The sequence below is a fragment of the Mustela erminea genome, chromosome 20, assembly GCF_009829155.1.
Source record: "Mustela erminea isolate mMusErm1 chromosome 20, mMusErm1.Pri, whole genome shotgun sequence".
Taxonomy (NCBI): Eukaryota; Metazoa; Chordata; class Mammalia; order Carnivora; family Mustelidae; genus Mustela; species Mustela erminea.
The window spans coordinates 30,104,017-30,127,250 of record NC_045633.1 but is presented as its reverse complement, the minus strand read 5'-3'; the positions used below and the strand labels follow the sequence as shown (position 1 = coordinate 30,127,250).

The 23,234-nt window shown below is 47.6% G+C and overlaps 1 long non-coding RNA gene across 1 annotated transcript in view; it reads left to right on the top strand.

Annotated features, from left to right (window-relative positions):
* Window positions 1–21,773, top strand: part of LOC116581241 — a 78,249-nt gene extending 56,476 nt beyond the window's left edge. The window contains exon 3 of the long non-coding RNA XR_004281963.1: window positions 19,875–21,773. This is a non-coding gene — a long non-coding RNA (uncharacterized LOC116581241). The remainder of the gene's footprint in view (window positions 1–19,874) is intronic.
* Window positions 21,774–23,234: the final 1,461 nt, after the last annotated feature.

Below are 23,234 nucleotides of genomic sequence, written 5' to 3'. Positions count from 1 at the left end.
CACATGCGCCTGGAGTTCATTTACGCCTTTGGTTTGTGAATAGATGGTTTGGCAGCTTTGGGGCACCTCTAGTTGAGGACATAAGAAGGAGTGGGCAACTGGCATTGTCAGGCTAACAGTTCCGGCTAAAGCCTGTTTGTCCCCAGTGTGGGGGCTGGTTGTGCAAAAGCAAGTCCTCTTGGCCACATCAGCCTCCCGTGACAGGATCTCCTGATTCCTTTTAGGAATATCTGTGGGAATATTTTCCCTGTTGGATGAAAAGGGGAAACCAGCTGGGTGTACTACAGCTCTGTACTACAATTCAGTTCAGCTCAACTCAGAAATTCTGTGCCACCTGGAGTTAGCAAACCCCATAAGTTATGGGCTCCCCAAAGCTGCTCTAGTTTTAGATACCAGCCATGCTGTAGGGACCTCCAAGCCACTCATACTTCTGAGCCACTGGCTACAAGTTTGAGGGGTTTCCACAACACCCTTGAATTTGATAATTCTCTGGAACGACTCATAGTATTCAGTGAGTTACGGAGTTACCTATTCTCAGGAGAGGTAAAGATACCTGTGTCCTGTAGCCACAGGCAGTTTAATTGTACTCTTCTGCATGTCCACCCATGGCTCCACCTTTCTCAATGAGATTAGAAAGACTCACATGTGCTTTGAAATTCTGATGAGTCTGCATGCTGTCCAAAGACCCAAGGAGCTGCCAGAGTTGATACAGAGATTTCCCCACATTTCATACGATCACGAAAAGAGTTGGTCCCCAAGATTGCATTTAATTCTGCTACCTTGGGTCTTGAGCTATTAAAACTTTATAGAATTCTTTCACAGCCTTCCCCTGGGACCTTCCCATGCTGGCGGGTGCTACACTTCAGAATTTATGCTCTTTCCTTTCTGAAATTGAAGATTTCATGTCTTCCCTTGCCGCATCTCACTTGGGCCAGAGTGGAACAAATTACCTTGGCAAAATACATCCTTACCAACTGGTAACACTGCAGGAAAGAAACTAAATCCACACTTGAAATAAATCAGAGTAGAATATTTTGAAGATCGTCCAGAAATAACATGCTACTGGCTAACCCATTATATAAATACAGCTATGTCTGGGTGTGTGATCTCGGGGTGAAGACTCACCCCGCAGAGGCCCCAGGAGTTGGCCTGGGAGACACAGGCCTGGAGAGGAGGACAGATGCCATGGCAGAGCGGGAATTGGAAGAGTAAGGGCTTGCCTTTGGGGAAGGGAGCAAGCTTCCATCCTACTACTGGTTATTTTGAAAAACAGCGTCCAACTAATTCAAATTTCTGGTTATTGATTCTAAACTTTCTTCCCCAAAAACAAGCCAAGAAAGGGGCACCTGACCTGAATTCAGCTAGGTTTTCTTTCAAAATATTCTTCGTAGAGGTGACCTCAGACTTTAAAATGAATCTCCCTTACGGAAGCAGAAGAAGAAAACAGGAAGAGGGGTGCCTGGGTGGCTAAGTAGGTTAAGCCTCTGCCTTCGGCTCAGGTCATGATCCCAGGGTCCTGGGATCGAGCCCCGCATCAGGCTCTCTGCTTAGCAGGGAGCCTGCTTCCTCCTCTCTCTCTCTCTCTCTCTCTCTCTCTCCCTCTGCCTGTCTCTCTGCCTACTTGTGATCTCTCTCTCTCTGTCAAAAAAATAAATAAAATTTTGAAAAAAAGAAAACAGGAAGAGGGGGCAGAAGAAGACTCCGTGTAGGCAGGTGCCCCCACAGCCCCATAACACCTTCTCCTCAGTTGACCCCTAAGACTTCCATTGGAGAGGCATCCAGGTCACTGCGATGGTCATCAGACAGATGAGGAAAACAAGATTAAGAACTTTTGAATTATTTTCCTTCATAATAGTATACAAGGCGTGTGTGGCTTTAAAGATCTACAAATATTCTGTGGGTGCCCCTCCTTCAGTACTTCCTATAAAGTCCATTTGACCTGACTGGGCTTTTTCCAACCCACTCCCTTATGAAATGACAGGCTAATGAAAGGAACTTACTGGAACTTGGGAGATATTGAATCTGTTGCATGAAATGGCCAGGGTACCTTGGCCCAGCCTCCTCAGCCATCATGCAGAGGTCATCTGGATACATGACCATGACTTAGATGTTTGTAACAAAGATGTGCTCTGTGGGAAGAGGCAATTTCAGACTTTCACGAGTCATAAACGCCTCCCTCCAAAAGCACATCTTAAACTTTTTGGAAAATACTTTAGTAAAAAGAACCATAATCCTTGCTTGGAACTGATTTTTTTTTTTTTCCTGTAAGTATAGCAGCTCTCTCATGAATCATACTAATTCTACTCTAAAATTATACTTGACCCCTCAAAGGAGTTGGTCCAACTGCATACCTCCAGACCATGATTCAGCCCTTCTGAGTGCTAAAAATGTAATTTTGCTCTCCAACAGCTTAAAACAAATTGATGTATTTATATCCTACCAATCTGTAAGCTCTCAGGGTGTGAATTGGTTGTTTACTTTAAAGAGCAGACAAAAGTAAGAATTTGTAATAGTGGTTCTTCTGCTCTGAAGGCTGGATGCCAAGAGCAGACAGAGCCCTCTGGGATCATATAACCGCTTCCGGTAGTTGTGAGGAAAGAAGGCGCCCCTTGCGCCGGAGGGGAGGAAAGTCCTGCCCCCTCCTGCCGATAACTGCAGACTTGTCCCTGCATTCATCAGATGAGTGTGGGTGATAGTGGCTGGCATTCATGGAGTGCTCCCTGCCCTTCTCATGGAAGAAGACACTTGATCTCCACCTTTGAGGGGAGCTGCTGACATCTTTCCCATGCTACTGTGGGGGAGACTGAGCTGGGAAGCTCAGGGCAGAGGCCTCACCAAGTTCTTTGCCAGTGCTTCCTTAGCTCCACTGTGTGCTTAGAGCCCAGGTCCCCTGGTTCCCTGGTCACCCAAGCCCAGACACAGGAACCTTTATCAGAAGTGCATAGGAACTAACTGTGTTTATAAGTAGAGATCCCAGCAGCGAGGCTAGGTCCCAGCCAGGGGCTAAAGGGCGCAGACGCTCACAGCGGTTAGCATTAAACAGACAGGGCCCAACTGGCCCAGCTTCTTTCCTGCAGGACAACAGCCTGGACAGCCTGACAAACAACCAATGTTTCACTTACTACTCTACAAGCTGAGCCATATCCAGAGAGTTTCATTAACATAAAATATTTGAGCAGCGATTTTAACTTTCACTCCTGTGTACCGGTTCTGACCTGATTGGCCAAATGTTGCCTTTTATTTTTCTCCCTCAGCTGTGTTGGTCATATCCGTCATTTAGTGAAAAATGGAGCCACACACTGAAAGTTGTATTTTTTAATAAAAATGGATCTGTGATCTGGGGCTTGCTTGTGTTCACAACTCGTATTTGCAACAATACAGTAATTCATATGTCAGAAAACAGAGCTGCCGCCCCAGAGCTTGCGAGACGTCTACAAGTGTCATACTCGGTTTATGAAACGCCACACTGGGCCCCTGGGCCTTGCAGGCTTGTTCACCTGGACACAGGGCAGCCTGACAAAGCAGATGAGGGCATGTGCTTCGGAAGAAGCCTGTCATTTTATGGAGAGACTTGGGTCTGGAACCAGAGGCCTGATGAGTCAGGCTTGATTTTCGGCTTTACGATGGTCCAGCCCCAAGGCTTCAAGTCTGTCATGTGCCAGTGAGCTTCAGGGTCCCCAGGCAGGGCTGACACAGGGTCACAACTGCAGATCGGTCAGCTAGGTGGCTGTGATGGGAGGGGCCCAGCTGGCTGGCCCTCCCTACGCACTCATGGCAGAGGTCTGGAAATGGGGGTGATGCTGGATTTCTGCTCAGAAGGGCTGTCTAGTGGCTGAAGAATGTTCCCGCCCAAATTCATGTCTACCCAGAACCTCAAAGTGTGACCTTATTTGAAAACAGGATCTTTTCACATATAATTAAAATCATACTGGATTTGCATAGGCCCATCGTGACTGGTGTCTTTAAAAGAAGACAGACACATACACACAGAAGAAGACCGTGTAAAGAAACAGATGGAAGTGATATATCCACAAGCAACGGGACACCAGGGATTGCCAGGAGCCGCCACAGCTGAAGTCCCTGGAAGGACAAGCATGAGCTTGGCAACGGTCACCAGCTGACACCCTGGCGAGCAGTGTATCCCTCGTAGACCACATGGAGATGTTCTGAATGGACACTCTCTGCTGAGCCAGTGACCACGGCCTCCAGCCAGGAGCAGCAAGGCGCCAGGCTCGCAGGAACGAGAAAACACACAGCAAGCCTGGAGAAGGAGCAATCCGAGGGGCCAGGCTTCCGAGTAGCAGCAGCTGATTAACTGTCTGCCCTGAATGAACCCAGTGTGGAAGATGAGTGTCTCCAGCATTTCCTCATGTCCATCGCATTCCATTCTGGATGCAGAGGCTCAGGGAAGCGTGTGCCTGGTCCCATGGGGGGCGAGGGTGGCCTGCATGTCCCTTCACTGAGAATCAGCAATCGCGGCTTCCCCAGGGTGGGCAGGCCCAGATTTGCCTCTCCACCCAGATGGGGCTATGGGGCAAGGTGGGAGATGATTCCCCAGGGGGAGCCCCAGGCCTGATTGGGGAAAGGGAGGGGATGGACTCCAGGGGTCAGAAATGAGTGTCCAGCTTGCACTGGGCATTGTCCTGCAGAGTGGGGACCGGAAGGTGTGACATGCATGGTCTGCTCACTACCGTGGGCACCTATGTCTACCGCCTCCCCCACTCTTCTCCTAAAGGTGGGCTTGCTGTGGGGTGTCCCAGGCCCTGGGGGATACAACATCACCCAGAGGGCAGAGCACAGGGTGCTTCTTCCTGGTTTAGCCCTGTCTGGCAGCCGCTGCTTCTGCATGGCTCAGCTGGCTCCAGAGATGGGAGCCGGAAACCAGGCAGGGGGGTGACGGGAGGACTTTAGCCATGGCCAGGGCAGCCACAGCTCTTGGACAGAATCAAGCATGCCTCCTGTCCTCAGCTCTTCAGAGGCCACAGAGGTCTCAGGGCCAGGAAGGAAGGGACAGGAGCTTGCCCAGGGCCTGAGGCCAGGGTGGGAACCAGGCTGCTCAGGGCCCAGGCCAGAACGACAGGAGACTCCCGGCAGTAGGGTAACAACTTCCAAACCTTCGTGCAGGCGTCACTCTCCTGCAGATGGAGGAGGAATGTGCAGTGGACCAAAGAGCATTAATTAAAGTGTGCTTTAGCAGAGGCACAGTTAAAATCTAAACAAACAGTGTGTGCTAAGTGCAGGAGTTTGGGGCAAATGGGCTCACAGTATCTCTTTATTTACCCAACACCTGTGACCTGGCAGGCAGGCGCTCTACTCCATGCTGGGAACAGAAACCTACCCAAAGACACAGGCATCTGAAGGCAGAGACTTGACGTGTTTACATCTGAGCACCAGGCCTATGACAGGGTCTGTGCAATGTGCATGGTGGATGCTCAGGAAACCTTAGCCAAATGTGCAAATGAATGACCACATGAATGAATGTGTGAAGAAGCCAATAGAGGAAACAATCTAAACATCTAAATGCGGCCAGGATGGGACGGAGCATTGACCTACAGAGAAGAAAGCAGTCAATTCAATAGGCAATCCAGTAAGACTGCCTAGGGGAGGCAGCACTTCTTCTAAGCCTGAAAGATTGAGTAGAGCTTTGGGGCCTGGAAAAGGAGGTCACAAATATAAATAAATAAATGTTACATATTATTTACCCAGATATGTTTACCCAGAAGCAAGAATGATATTTCTGAGGAACTTGTACAAGGCCAAATGTAATCAGTTTCTAGAACACTAAAGCACTTTTGTACATGACAGAATTCCCCAGAGGAAGATTCCCCAGAGGAAGTCAGGGGTGGGGGCCAGAGTTTGGCCAGAGGTTCCAGGGGGAAGGTCTAGTCCCTGTCCCTCTGCTGATGGGGCATTACAGTGAGGGGTTAGATTGCTCTCCCTTGGGAGTGCGGCAGGATGCACAGAAAGGCCAGAGGCTCAGGAGTCCTTCCCTGGAGAAGGGACCCATCACAGGCTGAGGGGCATGCCCTAGGTCAGCGCAGGAAGGAGGTTGGCCTCTTTGGGCCCAAGAAAGCACATGAGTTGGGGGTCAGAATGGCAAGAACTAGCATTACTGGACAGTGCCCTGTGCCTGGTACAGTCCCGGAAACTTTGCCCTTTAAAAGCCCCAACTGGAGAGGCAAGTTCCTTCTATTCTCAGCTTCCAGAAGAAAACATAGAAGCTTAAGAGACAAAGTCACTTCACCAGGTCCATCCATGTGGGGAGGGAGGAGCTTGGACTTCCACCCAGAACCTTGAGACCAAAATTCATGAACTTTCTAGATCCAGATAGTTGGCAGTGAGTTGCCACTGAGAGGGGAGGAAGGTGGCCCCAGCTTTGGAAGGAGCCTGTGCAGAGGTGTCAGAATCCTGCCCTTGCCGAGCAGACCTGCTCAATAGATCACTGTCCTCCCAGACTGGACCAAACATGGGTCCCAGAGGGAGTGGCCTGGAGCAGCTGAGCTCAGGGCTTTTCTGTCCTGGAGCAACCCCAGCCCCTGCCATTTCTTCTCAGGACAGACCTTTGAATGGGAGACTCTGTTCCCTTGGGGTCGCACTAACCTCTTTGGATTCCCCCACCTTCTCCAGGGTTGCAGTCACACAAATAAATCAAAGTGGCCATTTCTGTGTTGGTGGGGGATAAAGGGGGGGCAGATTTCAGTGGGGGGAGTGTCAAGGTGAAAAATGACATGTTGCCAAGTGGGCCTGCAGCCAAATTATAAATGTCCAGGGGGTTATCACCCTTGGGAAGGCTGGGCCATTGTCCGTCCCTCCAGGTGGCCCGTATCCCTCTCCTGTCACCCAGCACTCCTCAGGGGCTTTTAGAGAGGGGTCCGCTTTTGCCCTGAGCTCTGGGATCATGGGGAAAAGTAAACCCATCAGAGAGAATATGCACCTACCCTCTATGAGTGTCTTGTGAAAGGATTTTCAAGGTAAAATAGTGACTCTCCTACAAATACAAAAACAAACGTGTCAGAGATCTTACTTCACTCATCAGTTAATGAGGGAACCAGTAAGATGTCACCAGTGGTTTAAAGGAGCGCTGACTGAATCCACTAACACATGCAAAACAGTGGTGTCCGGTTTGGGTTTCTTGGACAAGGATCATTTGCACGGTTATCGGTTTTCTATGATGGGCAGAGCCTGAAAGCACAAAGACGAGGAAAGGTAGATAGCGGAAGGGTGAGCTAGCCCGGCCACTCCGTCACCTCGCTTGCCTGACGAGCTGCGCCCACAAACTGCCGGCAGGCCTCTCTGCGCCCCACCTTCTTCTGGGCACAGACCCCCATTCCGCCCCTGTCCTGCATCGTCATCGCCTTTGTGACGGCTACTGGACCATTCCCAGCAGCATAAAAACAAGCTGTTACGCCTCCCACCTAAAATCAGCAAAGAAACGTTTTTAAAGAAAAAGAAAAATTCCTTGATCCCACTTCCTCTGAAAGCTACACTCCTTGTCTTTGCTCTTCTTTGGGGTAAAACCCTCAGAAGAGTTTTCCAGACTCTGCTGGACCTATCCCTGCTTCCCTGCTTGAGCCCACCTGACTGGATTTGGCTGCCACTTCTCTGAGGTGCTTGAATTTGTCCCCTTGCGCCCTCATGACAAAGTACCACAGATGGGGAGGCTTCACCAACAGACATTTTTTTTCTCACAGTTCTGGAGGCAGGCAGTCTGAGATCAAGGTGTGGTAGGGGTGGCTCCTTCTGAGGCCTTCCTTCCTTGACATGTGGACAGCTGTCTTCTCTCTGGGTCCTCGCATCGACCCCCTGTATATATCTGTGTCTTGATCTCTTCTTATGCGGATACCAGTCCTACTGGATTAGGGCCCACTCCAGTAACCTCATTTTACCATAATCACAGTCACAGTACAGTCACATTCCAAGATCCTGGGGTGTTAGGGCTTTGACATATGGATTTGGGGAGGACATGGTCCAGCCCATCACAGTTGTCAAGGACAACAATGACCCTGTGAGTACACAGCCTCAGCCCCTAACAGTTGCTTCCCTGCCCCCTGAGCTGGTTCCTTCGATTCTCTTTGATTTCTTGATTTCGGAGTACCTCAGGGCTCAGACCCCGGCCCTCTTCTCCTCTTTATGTACTCTCGCTCCCTTAACCTCATTCAGTCTCCTGGCTCTAAATTTCATCCATAGACTGATGACCCCCAGCTGTACATCCCCAGTCTGGACCTTCCTCCCAAAGTCCAGACTCATACCCAGCTGCCTGCTGAATATCTCATAGGGAATTGTCCAGTGGACATCTAAACTCCACCTTTCCAAAGCCTTAACCTTGACTTTCCATCCCAAACCTCTCCTTAAATGGTGTTGACAGTGGCCAAAGTCTTCAGTCACCCTTGACTCCTCCCTTCCCTCACACCCCACGTCCAATCTGTCTGGAAATACTCTTGAAAATACATCCAGAAACCGTCACCTCTCACCACTTCCCTGCAAGGCCAGGCCATCATCATCCCACACCTGGATTACTGGCCATCATCATCCCACACCTGGATTACTGTGCCCTGCTGCTAAGTGGCCAGCCTGCTCTGTCCTTGCCTTCCCCTACAAAAGATAATGTCATTCCTTTTATCAAAACGCAGCAGTGCCTCCCAGTCTCATTCAGAGTGAAAATTCAAATTCTTCTATGGTTTCTTTCAGCTGCCACCATGCACCTGAAACATACCAGGCACACCCCTGCCACAAGGCCTTTGCACTGACTATCTCTCTGCCTGGATGCTCTTCCCCTGGATCTCTACTTGGCTACTTCTCTTGTGTTCTTCAAGTCTTTGTGCCAGTGCCACCTGTGCATCGAGGTTTCCCCTGATAGCCTTATTTGATATCACAACCCCTTCCCGGTGGCCACCCTTCTACTTGGGTACACTCTCAGCTATTATCCAGCTCGGCTTTTCCTCTTCCATAGCACTTGGCTCCTCTAGCCTGATACAGAAACTCCTTATGTATTCTGTTTTTTGTTTACTCTCTCTCTTCCACTGGAATGTAAACCCTCAAGTGAGGATTTCATTTTTTGGTTCACTAGTGTCTCCCAAGCACCTAGAACAGAGTCAGCACCCAGCTCCTTCCCTGGTTTCACACAGTGTCTTTTCCAACATAAGAAATCATTTCGTTTCCTTGCCTCTGCACCATAGCCCTGTGCCCCATCTCCCAGGAGGGACCCCTGAGGCTTGGCAGGTGAAGTGACACACCCAACCAAGGTCACCAAGCTGGGAGGACAAAAAGAATCCAAACCCAAGATTTGGTTGCCCCAAGCCTGCAATCTTTCCCCAAGAGGTGAGAAGGTCTTGGAGAGCAGCACTTGAGTCAGGCGTGTCAGGTCTGCCCTGTGCCACCTCCTTCCATGTCCTTGCCACCCCCTCCCCGACTCCGCAGCAGAGCCCTGCAGATCAGATCAGAGGGTGCAGATGTTGACAGAAGCTCATATTTTTACCAGGAAAGACGGGCTCCGTCGCCGTGGGAGAATTTAATCTCAGAGTGGCATGCCCTTGTCCAAGACGTTGTCCAGGCAGCCTGCAACCCAAAAAGGCTCTGACCCAATTAGCCTCAAAGGTCTGCAGCACCTGGCATGAGAATTGGGGACTGCTGGCAGGAGCAGCCCTAATCCTGTCCAGAAAAAGGAAAAGAGAGAAAGAAGAAATGTACTAATGCAGCTGATAACTGTCCATGGCTCTCGGCGTGCTGGCACTTGGGCACAGGAAGAAGAATTCCCAGGACCAGGGCAGGGAACACGGCTCGAAAACCTCCAACCCGGGTGGATACTCCTGGGTGCTAGTATTTGCTCCAGGAGAGGCCGAAGATGTGTGTTTTGTAAAATGGTCGTCAGATGTGGATGGATGAAGCGGCCTGCGTACCCCCCACCCTGGGGTCTGTTCAGTTCCATGCACAGACACAAATCCGGCTGTGTGCCTGCCCCAAGTGAGGGATCCACAGGTATTTGGAGAAAGAGTCCCTTGGACTCTTGGGCTCACTTCTAGTTATTAGGGGACTAGAGAGCTGGTGGGAGGGGGAACCAGGGAGGGATGAGTATGGCCTGGACCTCTCCCAGCTCTACGCTGCCCCTTGTTCCAACCATCCTCCACCCCACACCACCCCTGCCAGTTGTGGCTTTCCCCTGCCTCTGGTGCGTGATGCCTCCCTCTGCTGGCTACTGGGGGTAAACGTTCCCCCAGAACAAGGCAGGTACAGATGAAAACCCTGGTTTCCTTCTGCCCACAGATGAAGGCTCAGCCTTTCACAAGACTTGAACCAGGTGATTCAGGAAAGCTGGTGGGGGGAAGTCGTTAGGAACCATACCAACAGGTTCATTTCAAATTGCAGCTTTTGGATCCCATAAACACTGCAGCCAGTCCCAAATAGCTGATTCTACCTGGCACCTCTCTGACCAGTTTGGAAGGTCCCTGGCACCTTGATCTCTGGGCTCAGAGCTTATCTGGCAATTCTGTGGCTAGTGACCTGGAGCCTGATGGGGACTCAGAGGCCATCTGGGAAGCAGCACAAGAAGGGGTTCCAGTCACCTTCTATGATAATTGGCTTTTACGAAGAGACTGTAGCGCAGCTTCCTGCACTGTCTTTCGGAAAATTTTCAAAGCAAGGAAATGCAAAGAATCCATTTTCCCACTTAGAACCTGTATTTGTTTCCTAGGGCTGCCGTAACCAAGAGCTACAGGCTGGGTGGCTCACACAACAGAAATTTATGGTCTCTGATTTCTGAAGTCGAGAAGCCCCAGATCAAGGTGTTGGCAGAGTTGGTTTCTCCTGAGGCCTCTGTCCTGTGGCTTATAGATGCCATTTTCCTCTCTGTGTTTTCCCACCATCTTCCTTCTGGGTGTGTCTCTATGTCCAAATTTCCCCTTTTCATAAGGGCTACAGTCATACTGGATTAGGTAGGGCCCATCCTAATGACCTCGTTCTAACTCAATCATCTACAAAGACCCTATTTCCAAATAGTTGCATTCTGAGATTAGCTAGGGGGTAACACTTAAACCTACGAAATTGGGGTGGGGACACAATTCAACCCATAATAAAACCTGAAAGTGGGGACAAGATAGATGACATGAACACACAAGTTAGGATCCCAATATATGATCTGCTGTCTGTGAGCAAGGCCCCTCCCAGTTTGGGCAAATACAATAGTGGGATGTTGATGGTATATGCTTCAAGCGCAGGCTCCAGCATCTGGGGTCAGTCTGGAGCCCTTGGGCAAGTCCAGGCACCTTTCTGCACTGGTGGGTCTGCTTCAGAAAATGGAATAACTCAACCTCAAGGGGGTTTTCATGAGGCTCACAGATGAAAACTGTTCATGGAGATTTTTGGAATCATTCAGAACTCTTACTTGGCTTCACAGGAACTGGTTGCCCCTGAATGAGCAGGCTGGCAGAAATATGTCTGTTCCTGGGCACAGGGACCGTCTCCACAGGAACAGGAGACGTGTGGGTTGATTTGACCCAACAGCCAGTTCATCTCCACCATTTTAAAGATGACTTGATACCCCCAAAAGGCCCCAGGCTGAGCAATTGTTTTAAAGCCGTGATGAGGTTTAGGATGAATGGAATTGTCTGGAACATCTATAAAGGGAACCCAGAAAGCCCAGGCAGCCGATCGTCAGAAGATCATGCTCGGGCTCTGTGGATTGTCTGCCCAGGGCAGCTCAGGCCTCTGTTTGGCATCTCGAGACCTGTTAAAAAGGCTGCTGTGGTTTTCCTGTTGACAAGGCAGACTGAATAAAGGATAGAAATACAGGAGGACTGCACCCATGAGACAGGGTTATCGGTGAAGAGGGAACGTCAGTGGGTTTCTGGAAGATAAGGAAATGGATGGGGCCATGTGGCAAGATAAAATGGGAGAAGAAGCCAAGACACGGGAGCCTGCATGGGAGCACTTCAGGCCTGATGGGGGAGGGAGTAAGAGGAACATCAAGAGTGTGGCGGTTATGAGACACCTACACCTGTGCCCCCCCACCAGCTCCCCTTCCAAGCCCCCCCACTCACAGCGCAGGGAGAGCCCAAGCAGACCATGGGGCCATCAGGAGAGAAAGACATTATGTTCAGAACTGCCTTCCTCCAGTGGGAAATCAGAGCACCAGGGGCCGACCTCCCACCCACCCTCAGAGGGAGCCCAGTTGTTGGCACGCCTTCCTGGGGTTCAGAGACCCCGTTCTGGGAACCAACACAAGAATTAAAAAAAGAAGAAGAAGAAGAAGAACATAACTGTCACTCGATGGGAGAGGCCAGGAAACAGAGAGTAGGATGAATCACCTAAATTCTCACGGACCCTAACAGGATCAGTAGCTACTCCCTAAACTTGGCAATTGAGGAAGCAGGAGAAGAGGCACGGCGTCTAGCAATCAAGCCCTTATCCCAGGAATCACCACTGACAGAGCAGGGAGTTGTCCTGCAGTGAGTAGGATGGGGTTGGGGATGGGCCAGGAAACTGCTGCTTTTCACCCCACACTCTTCCACTCCATCTGATTGATAACCAAGCACCTATATTGTTGTAAACTGTTTTTGTAGGTTTTTTGAAGCACGAGAACATTTTCACAAGATTGATGGGGCCTGGGCACCAACCATGATGGAGAAACTTACTGGCTCCCCATTTTCAGACTCTGTTGGCAAACATCTGCCCCAAAGACATTAGCCTTCCCCTGTCCCCGACTCAACCTGAGGCAAGTGAATTTATGTGCCGATTTGGATAGAAAAGACGGAGAAGGGGTGCAGGCTGAGGGGAAAGAGCAGAACAAACATTTAAACAAACGTTTAGAACTTGGACTATCCAATCCACCTTATATTTATTCTTTAAAAATAAAAAAAAGGACAGTGCTGATAAAGCAGTCCTGAGAGCTCACAGGGCGTGTCCAAAGGTGACAGTTTGGTGAGTGCAGATAGAATCTGAAGGTCCTTCTGAGAGGTGTTCTGGAACTTTCTTTGCATCTCATAGGTTAACAGGTTGATCAGGACGACTAAGTGGGCAAAAGAAGAAAAATAATTACAAATTTGTGAGTCAAAATTCTGTGTTCTATTTCTATTCTAGAGGACTTTCTTTCTTTCTTTCTTTCTTACCTAAAGCAAGAACTTTCGCCACAAATACATGTGTGAGCAAATGCTATAAAGTCCCCCAGCTGAACAAATTGCCAGGTCCGTACATGCAGCTGCCTTGACTGCAGGTGGAGCTTCTTGTTTAATTAGATAAAGATTAGATAAGTGAGAACAGAGGGGCAAGAAATGTCTCTGCAAATTGCCTTTCTTGCATAGGCCTGCATCCTACTATAGTTTGCCTTTTAGCTACATTCACACCAGACATAAGATGCCACTGGCTCAGGAGTGTGAGATTAGAGAGGTGAGACCATAGCTTTTCTTATCCTGCCCAGTCCACACTGTGAGGTTGGAGTTCCCTAGAGATGAGGCTAGGCCCATCTTTAGCAAGGTCTGCACCCTAAGACCAAGGCCAATGTCTACACTGTAGATGACTCAGTGCAGCAGGGGAAGGAAAGACTTAACGGGTCCCAAGTGTTAGGTTTCTGGATGCTGGGTGTTCATTCTCTGTCCTGGGACATGTTTAAGATGTGTAGACTTGCATGTGTAGGAAAACACACTGCACCAAACACTCATCATCACCACCGCCCTAGAAGGGGGAATAGGGAGGAATCAAGATTTTAAACATGAGACTCTCTATACAGAAGAGCCGATGGTGTAAGTTCCAGTCCAAGCCCAAACGCAGGAGATGTCTTCCACCTGGAAGAAAGTCAGGCAATAGAGTTGCCTCTCATAGAGGTTTTTTGTGCTATGCTGACCTTCAACTGATTAGATGAAGCCCACCAACATTAGGGAGGGCCAGCTGCTTTATTCAGTCTACTGATTCAAATTCTAATCTCATCCAAAAACACCATAGACGCACCCCCAAATAATTTTTGACCAAATATATGAGCCCCCCATTGACCCAATGAAGTAGAGACAACATGAACCATCACAGGTGAATCACACCCCTGGCGTCTATGCTAAGGGTCTTGTGTGCCAGGGTCCCTGAAGCCACAGCCTTCCCAGGCCCCAGCTGAGCCCTATTGATTTATTTAATAAACACTGACATAGTACTTGGTATGTGCCAGGCACCATTTTACAAATGTAACTCATTTCTTGGTGCAAAAAAATCCCAGAACATGTATCTCAAGAAACCTGAGAGTATGATTTTGGGAAAACCATGGCAGTGAGGGGTGCAGGGAGTATTTTTCATTTTCATTATTATGCCCTAATTGTCTTCTGGAAAGAGGGCGCTGATTCACACTCCCACCCACAGTGTAGGAAAATGCCTACTTCTCATCCTCATTAGTCCTGAGGCATTTCAGTTTCCCACTTTGGCTAATCTGATAGGCGAACAACAGATTTCACTGTGGTTTGTTTTACATGACCTTCATCAAGTATGAGGCTGGGCACCTTTCCTGCATTTGTTGGCCATTTGTATTTATTTTTCAGTAAATTGCCCGTTCACATCCTTTGCCCATTTTTCTATTGGGTTATTTTTTTCTAATCGATTTATGTGAACTCTGTAAGACAGGGAAATTGGCCTGTCACATTTGTCTGCTACAGATGTTGCAAATATGTTCTTCCCAGAATTTCATCTCTCTCTTGGCTCTGTTATAGTCTACTCCATCAAACAAAAGTCTCAGATTTTTATGTAACCAAATTTATCGATTATTTGCTTTCTGAATTCTAGGTTTTGCGTTTTGTCTCACTCATGCTCTCTTCCGTAATTTCTATATCTTTATTATTTTTAACTTTTTTTTCTGAAACGATCACGGATTCGCAGGAAGTTTCCAATATAATACAGAGAAGTCCCTGTACCCCCATCTAGTTTCCCCTGGTGGTTACAGCTTCCGTAGCTGTTGTATACAACAAGAAAACAAGGAAACTGACATTGGTTCATTGCGCGTTGTAGTTCCATGCTGTTTTATCACTTGCATAGGTTTGTGGAGACACCATCACAGTCAAGATACAGAACAGTCCATTTCCATAGAGATCTCCCCCATGCTGCCCCTTTATAGTCAGACCAGCCCTCCTTCTCCTACTTCTAGGCCTTGGCAACCATAAATCTACTTTCCATATCTGAGACATTTTTCATTTCAAGGGTTTTATATAAGTGGAATCACAAAATATACAACCATTTAAGACTGGCTGTTTTCATTCATCATTACATACTTGAGATCATCCAAGTTGTTTCCTGTTTCAAGAGTTCATTGCTTTTTACTGCTGTGAAGTATCCCATGGTATGGATGTTCCAGAGTTTATTTAACAATTCACTAATTGGAGTGCCTGGGTGGCTCAGTAGGTTAAAGCCTCTGCCTTTGGCTCAGGTCGGGATCCCAGGGTCCTCAGATTGAGACCCCCATCGGGCTCTGTGCTCAGTGGGGAGCCTGCTTCCTTCTCTCTCTGTCTGCCTTTTCGCCTACTTGTGATCTCTGTCTGTCAAATAAATAAGTAAAATCTTTAAAAACAAAAAAAAAACCAGTTCACTAATTGCAGGGCACCTTATTTTTTTCTAGTTTTTTGGCTTTTACAAATAACATTTCTATGAACAATTGGGCTTTTCCCTTCTCTGAGACAGGTACCCAAGGAGTATAATTGCTGGACCATATGATAAGTGAATGCTTAATTTTTTAAAGAAATCACCAAATTATTTTCTTGCACGGATAATTTTTTTAAAATTCATTCTGTTGACCTCTGTCTTTTAATTGGTGTATTTAGACTAATTACATTTAATTTAATTATTATTGTCAGGGCTTAAGTCTGCCATTTTATTTTTTGTTTTCTGTTCCTTCAGTTTCTCATTTCTTGTTTTCTTTTTTGTGCCTTCCTGTGAATTACCTGAACATTGTTGAGAGTTCCATTTTGATTTATAAGTAATGTTTTGGAATTTATCTCTTTGTGTCTTTGGTTACTTTAGTTATCTCATTAAACATGCATAGTAGATCATAGTCTAGCATCAGCGTCTAACCAGTTTGAATAAAACATAAAAACCTTACTTCTGTTTACATCTCGTTACACTCTCCCATTTATAATATAATTGTCTTAAATATTTCCTCTACATATTTTGTGTATTTCATCAAATAGTGTTAGGGTTTTTGCTTAACCATCAGACATAATTTAGAAAACTTGAGAACAAAAGGAAAGTCTATTGCGTTTACCCGTATTTTCACTCTTTCTATTGTTTCATCTTCCTTTCTGGTATTCCAAGATTCCTGCTTTTATCATTTTATTTCTGTTTTGAGAACTTCCCAGGATGAGAACTGAAAAATGAGATAGTCATCCTTTGAGGGTAGATCAGCTGGTGACAAATGCTCTTCGTTTTCCTTCATCTGAGAGGAGGTTCATTTCTTCTTCATTCCTCTTCATTCCTGAAGGATATTTTTATTTGAGATAGAATTCTGGATTGGTCGTTCTTTTCTTTAAGCTTTCAAAAAATATTGTGCTGCTTCCTTCTGGACTCCATAGTTTCTGATGAGAAAATTTTGTAGTTCTAACTATGTTTCTCATATAAGTAAGGTGTTTTCTCTCGCTGTGTTTAAGATTTTTTTCTTTCTGTTTAGGTTACAGAAATTTGAACATGATGTATCTTAGCATGGATTTCTTTAGGTTTATCCTGTTTGGAGTTTACTCAGCTTCTTGCATCTGTGGGTTTATGTCTTTTGCCCAATTTGGGGAGTTTTCAGCCATTATTTCTCTGAATAATTTTTAGCCCCACCCTCTTTCTCCTCTCCTTCCAGGACTCCTTCCAGACCTTTTGTTATAACCCAAGAGCCCTGAAGCTCTCATTTTTTGTCATTATTGTTTTTAGTCTATTTTCTCTCTGCTGTTCAGACTGGGTCATCTCTATTGTTCTCTCATCAGGTTCACTGATTCTTTCCTCTGTCCCATCATTCTGCCATTAAACCCATTCATCGAGCTTTTATATTGGTTATCTCATTTTTCAGTTCCAAAATTTCCATATAGTTTTTCTTTATTCCTTCTCTCTTTGCAGGAACTTTCTACTTCTACATGCTAAGATGTTCTGCATTTTCTTTTGTTTCAAACATGTTCATTATTTCTTGTGGAAGTATTTTTACGACGGCTCCTTTAAAATCCCTGTCAGATCATTCTAATATCTATGCAACTTCAGTGTTGGTTTCTCAGTGTTGGTTGATCGCCTCATCTCATTCAAGTTAAGACACTCCTGGGTTTTGGTATGATGAATCATTTTTCTACTGATAACTGGATGTTTCTGGCATTATGTTTTGAGAATCTGGATCTTACTTCAATCTCCTATTTTACCAGGACTCGTGTGACATTGGTCTGGCAGGAGAAGGAGGGGGGCACCCCTTACTCCTAGGTGGGGGTAGAAGTGCAGGCTTCCTTGTAGGCCTCACCTGACACTTCCCCAACAAAGAGAAGCAGGGGACCTTGTTACTTACCACTAGATGGGGCTTACTCCCAGGCTCCACACAGAGTGTCCACCAAATTCACAGAGGGAGGGGGTCTCATTACCACCACAGGAATGAGATTTGTGGCTCCCCACTAAGGCATTTTCTGCCACCACTTCAGCAAAGAGGAGGTAGGTTGGTGTGCCTCATTACAACCTGGAAAGGGTGAAGGTCTAGGCTCCTCACTCAGCCTGTGCTGGCAGGGGTGCGGGTGGGACCTCTGTTTTCAGTGGTTTTAGATGCTTGCAGGAGTGTGGAGGTAATTCATTGTCTAAAGTTGACTGCTTTGCTAGACTGCCCCTTTCCTGATCCTTTGGTCAGAGAGAGCAGATTCTTCTTACGGCTTTTTTTGTCTGCACTTGTTAGCATTTCTAAGTTGCCAGCTTCTCTAATATTCAGTCTGAGATATATAAAGTGTATACACACACACACACACACACACACACACTCCAAATTTTAAGGAACCCAGTGCCATGTCATTTCTTGGGTCCTAAACTCCCTGGCCTGTCTGTCTTCTCTCCAGCTTTCAGAGACGTCTTATGTTTGTTTTGCATATAATGTCCAGGGATGTTAGTTGTACTTAACAGGCAGAATAGAGAAAAATATCTATTCCACCATTTCAGGAGCCATGGTCTTCTTTTTCAGTTAATACATTCGAACCTCTGATCCATCTAAAATTCATTTTCACATAAAGAGTGATGTAGGGGATCCCAACTTCATTTTTTCCAGACTGTTCTAAGTTATCTTAATACCACTTATTGGATAATCCCACTTTCCCCCACTGATCTGAAATGCCATATATCTTTCCACGCATAAGCAGGGCTGTTTCTGAATATATTCTGTCTCATTGGCCTGTGTGCTTCCTTAGCACCAGAGGCTTATCTGTCATTGCACCAAATGTAGGTCCTCAATGCTGGGACTTGCCACCTCCTTGCTCTTCAGCCCACCTCTGACCCTAAGAGCCCACCTCTGCCGACCCTCTCCCCACTCTCAGAAAGTCACTGTGATATAAAGCCAAATAAATGGCTCTCACTCTTCTGGAGGCCAGGAGTCCAAAACCAAGATGTTCCGGGTCTGGTTCCTCCTCGGGGTCTCAGAGGGAGCCTCTGCTCCATGCTTCTCAGCCAGCTGCGGATATGCTGGCAGTCCTTGGCACTGCTCGGTTTGTAGATGCACTTCTCCAGTCTCTGCCTCTATCATCACATGGCTGTCTTCCTTCTGAGCATCTCTGTGTCTGCGCTTCTCTTAAGGTTGATAAGGACCTCAGTCATATTGGATGAAGGGCCTCCTACTCTATTAGGACCTTGTCTTAAGTAATCATATATGCAGTGTTATTTCCAAATAAGGCCACATTCTGAGGATTGGGGAAGGACATGAATTTCGAGGAAATGCTATTATCTCTGTACAGCCCCCAGCAGGATGCCTTGTCAAGACGTCCCCACAGCACGTCCAACATCCACCCGCCTTCCCCTTCTCCTCAGTGCACAGCAGGAGCTCCAACCTCCCAGCTCAATCAGGGCCTCTCTCTGCCCCTGGGTGGGGGTCACTCTGCACACCAGAAACCCACCAACCCATCTCCCCTATTCTGCTCACACCCCACCATCCCCCACGTGGGATCTTCTTGGATGTGCAAGAGAAATGGCCCATTGAGGGCTCACTCATTGTAGGAATTTCTCCGTCTGGAGTGTACACAGGGTGGGACACCACTTGCTTCCTGCAAGTGGGCACCAGCCGAGGACGCAATCAAGGGGTCCTCTGTCAGAGCAGACAGGGTCCCCAGCACTCAGAAGTCCTGCATGGTAGAGGCAGACACCTGTGAGAATATTTTTCCACTTGCCACCTTGTTCAAAATCCACAAAATCAAAATCATCAGAGTTGCTACTTCGTGTTGAGAACCAATTCAATGTCAGTCATGTCACATAGACTATTCTAATCCTCAGGAAAGCTCTGTGATGGACACACTGCTCCCATCAAACAAAAGGGGAAACAGTTCCAGAAGGGGTCAAGTAACCTCCCAGGGTCACATGTGAGAAAAATGCAGACAGAGATTTGAAGGAGCTCTGTCTGGCTCCTCTACCCACCTCTGGGCGCCTCTGGGGCTCTCACAACCTGGCTGTTCTGCTGGGTTCACCCTGTAGTGCTTATTGGGCACAAAGCCCTGGGTTGGACCTTAAGATAAGTCCCCGGAAATGACCTTCATCTTCAGCCAAGGAGGACCGAGAAGCATTGGGTACAATTTGTCCAATCAGCATGAGTGAAAAGGGGCATCTCACCACAATGTTACTTTAATGGAGATCAAAGTCTCAATGTTCTTTCTCCTTAAATTCAGAGAGTTTGCATTTAAGCTCTTTCAAGCACGCCCTCTTTTTTTTTTTTTTTTAAACAGAACCATTCGTACCAGATAGAGGCCCTGCTGGCAACTTTCCAACCATCATCCGCCAACGATGGTGTTTCCATGAAGTACATCTCCATCTTCACTCTCAGGGAGCAAGATGCCCCCAACGCCAGCTAGCCCACCCCATCACTTCTTCCCTGTGGCCAGGCCCTTCTGGGTCTCAGTGATGACCATGAGTCTTGGTGGCTCAGAGGTAGGCTTGGGTATCAGACTCCAGTGTTCAAATCCCCGCTCTGCCACCTACCAGCTGGTGACCTTGGGCAGGCAAGAAACTTAAGTTCTCCGAGCTCCCATTTCATCATTGGCACGTCCTCTGCAGGGTCGGTCTCGATCAGCTACAATGGCTCACGTGACGTGTTTAGCACAGTGTCCAGGCCATGGAACATTCCTCAGAAATGCAAACTGTCAGTATTGCCTTCATGGCTAGGACAAGTGCTGTTAATCAGGCGGGACCGTGATCACATGCTGGTCTGACATACATGAGCCTAGACATACATACCAAGCTAGAACCAGAGATGTCAGTCACAGTTTAGACCAGTGACACTCTGAGGAATGGGGTATTGATTACTGGCTTGTGTCCACTAACAGCAGCTCTCCATTTGTGCCGTATCCATGCCCACCTGCGCCTGCTGGCACCATTCCACAGCCCTGGGAGGAGGCTGGAGAGGCAGCTGTCAGTCATTAGGCAGACAAGCCACAGAGAGGACTTCCCCAGGTCACACATATGTGCAGGGCAGATGTGGGTGCCAGCCAACCTGGCCCGGGTTCCACCCCTCTGAGCTCTGACATTGGGTTTTTCTGCCTTCTAGCCTCTCACACCTGCATGGGCGGACTCTGGGACCCTCTCTGTGGATGGCTTCACCATACCTCCTTAATTTGGGGTCCCAGTGTTTCCTGGGGAGACCTTGGGGAGGTTCAGGGGGCTTTTTAAAAACTGTTTTTACTTTTGTCAACTATCACTCAATTCTGTGAAAACCCCTTTTTTAGCTGGGGGTGGTGGGGCAGCACGGGGCACGCGAGAGGGGAGCTGTACATATCTTGCCGTATTACCAGTGACCTTCAGCAGAGGACAAGGCTCACCAGTGTGCCCAGCCCCCCTTGGGCCTGAAGCAGTCCCACACTTTGGGCCTGTTCCCATCCATGTCATCTGTCCATGCAGCTGGGGGCACGAAGGACTGCCAGCCATGGGGGAGCTCCAGGCCTCCCTCCTGGATTTGGAGCACATGATGGATGGATTTGGATGTGTGCTCAAATCACAATCGCCCAAAACAATTGATAACTTTTCCCTTTCATCAAACTGTAATGTGCACCCACAATGGGTTGTATGCCTTAAAGACACAGCTGAAACGAACCTACCCGTTCCCTGCCCTCATGGAGAGACAGACGACAAACCCCAGGCAAGTAATTGAGAAGACGTTGGGTGTGAGGTATGCGTGCAGGGTATTACAACAAGATGACATCATGGAAAGTGCCCCGATGCCCACTTCAGATGGGCTATCACGAACGCTCAACATTTAGAGGGCAGCCACGCTGCAAAGGGAACATCTGAAGGATCCAAGCATGTGAATTTCAGGGAGATGAACATTTCAGGTGGGGAGAAGAACCCATGCAAAGGTCCTGAGGCAGGAATGAGTTTGCCATGCTGAGAAAACAGAGGAGGACCAGAGCTGCTGAATTGTTGAGACCAGGGCAGAGAGGATTCTGCAAGGTATGGTTACAAACCCATCTCCAGCAGATGAAGCCAGGGTCTGAGATTATGCTCTGCCACTTTGCATTTGAGGCACTTTAGACAAGCCCCTTAGCCACCAAGCCTCATGTGGCCCAAAAAGGGCATGCCCTGTGTGGACACCAACCGCATGTTGCTGTCGCCCCGCATCAGGACTCTCCAGAGCTCCACACTGTTGCAGACATCTTGGTCGGTTGATAAGAATGGGACACACCAAGTCCTTGAGACCCAGATGCACTTCTGCATGTCATCTTCTGCAGGGACCACTACACACAGTCTCTTCCCCATTCTCTAGACCCTGTGGCCAGCTCATGGGTGACCCCAGCCTGACCTCTCTATCTCCTACCATCACCATGATAAGGGAAGCTCCCCTCGTCTAAGCTGCCATTCGTAGCTTGATTGTTTTATGGCGCATTTCTGTTACCTCTGTTCTCTAGCAAGGCTGGCAGATGAGACCTTCTGTCTCAATCAGATATCCTGGTTAATGGAGCATTACATCTATACCTTACGTGGATCTCCCATTCTCAGAGAATTATAAAACAATAAAATGCATTTGGCACTAAAACCTCAGTGACCATAATTTAATCTGGCTCTAATAAACACAGAGTCTCACCAGGACTTTTTTTTTTTTTTTTTTGCCTGAGAGTCATAATTATGAGTATCAGTTTCTATTTGTACCGTAAATGTGCAAATCTGTAGGTTAATAGACATTTCTGGTAGGGGAAAATGCTGTATCGACCATCTCTTATGATCTACAACCTTTGCCAACCCGGAGAAGTTGCACATACAGATGAGGACGGTTTCCTCCCTCCCACAAAAGCCTGTCTTAACGATGATGCACATTACTCTATTTACTTGCCCTCATTCCTGCCAAAGTTTGCATTCTCGGTGTACGGCAGATGTTTGCAGAGCAACCAAATATCTCTGCCCTCCACTCAAGCAAGATCTTCAGCCATGTGCCTTTCCTCCAGGAAGCTGGATGATGCTTGAGAATCAACAATCTGCTCGTGGGTCCTTCTGCCCTTGCCGGTCCACGAACTAATACAAATTTACTCCACCAGTCCCTGGTAATTAGACTCCTCAGAATTGATATGTCAGATGAATACGGCAAAGTTTAAAAGAAGCCCGAATTAATCTCACAGAGGAAAAGGGGCATGAGGCACTCGGAGACACTATTAATGTCAGGAGGATGCAGTAAATTTTATTTTTATCATTCCATGTGGATTGATGTTCTCATTACCTATCACACTCGCATATGATAAAAAGCAAATGCACAAGTGCCTGTTTTCCATAGAGGCGATCTTATACACTGTATTGAGGATGCGATCATTATACTTACACATTTTATAGTAATGTTTTCTTAACAGCCAAAAGCACTTTCATTTAATATTAATAAAACAGATGTTTGGTTGAAAGTGGCTGGAAACCACATGGCGTTCGCACGTTCGCGAATGACAGTGCCTCCCACGGCATCTCTCCGCCCAGAGGCCCCGCCTCCCCACGGAATCTGGGGTGGCCTGCTTCAAACCAACCCCGCTATCTTTCCTCACACCCCCCAAATGAGGGTAAATCAGGGAGAGTAGAAATCCCGTTATCATTAGCCAAGGTCCAAAAGACAAGGAGGC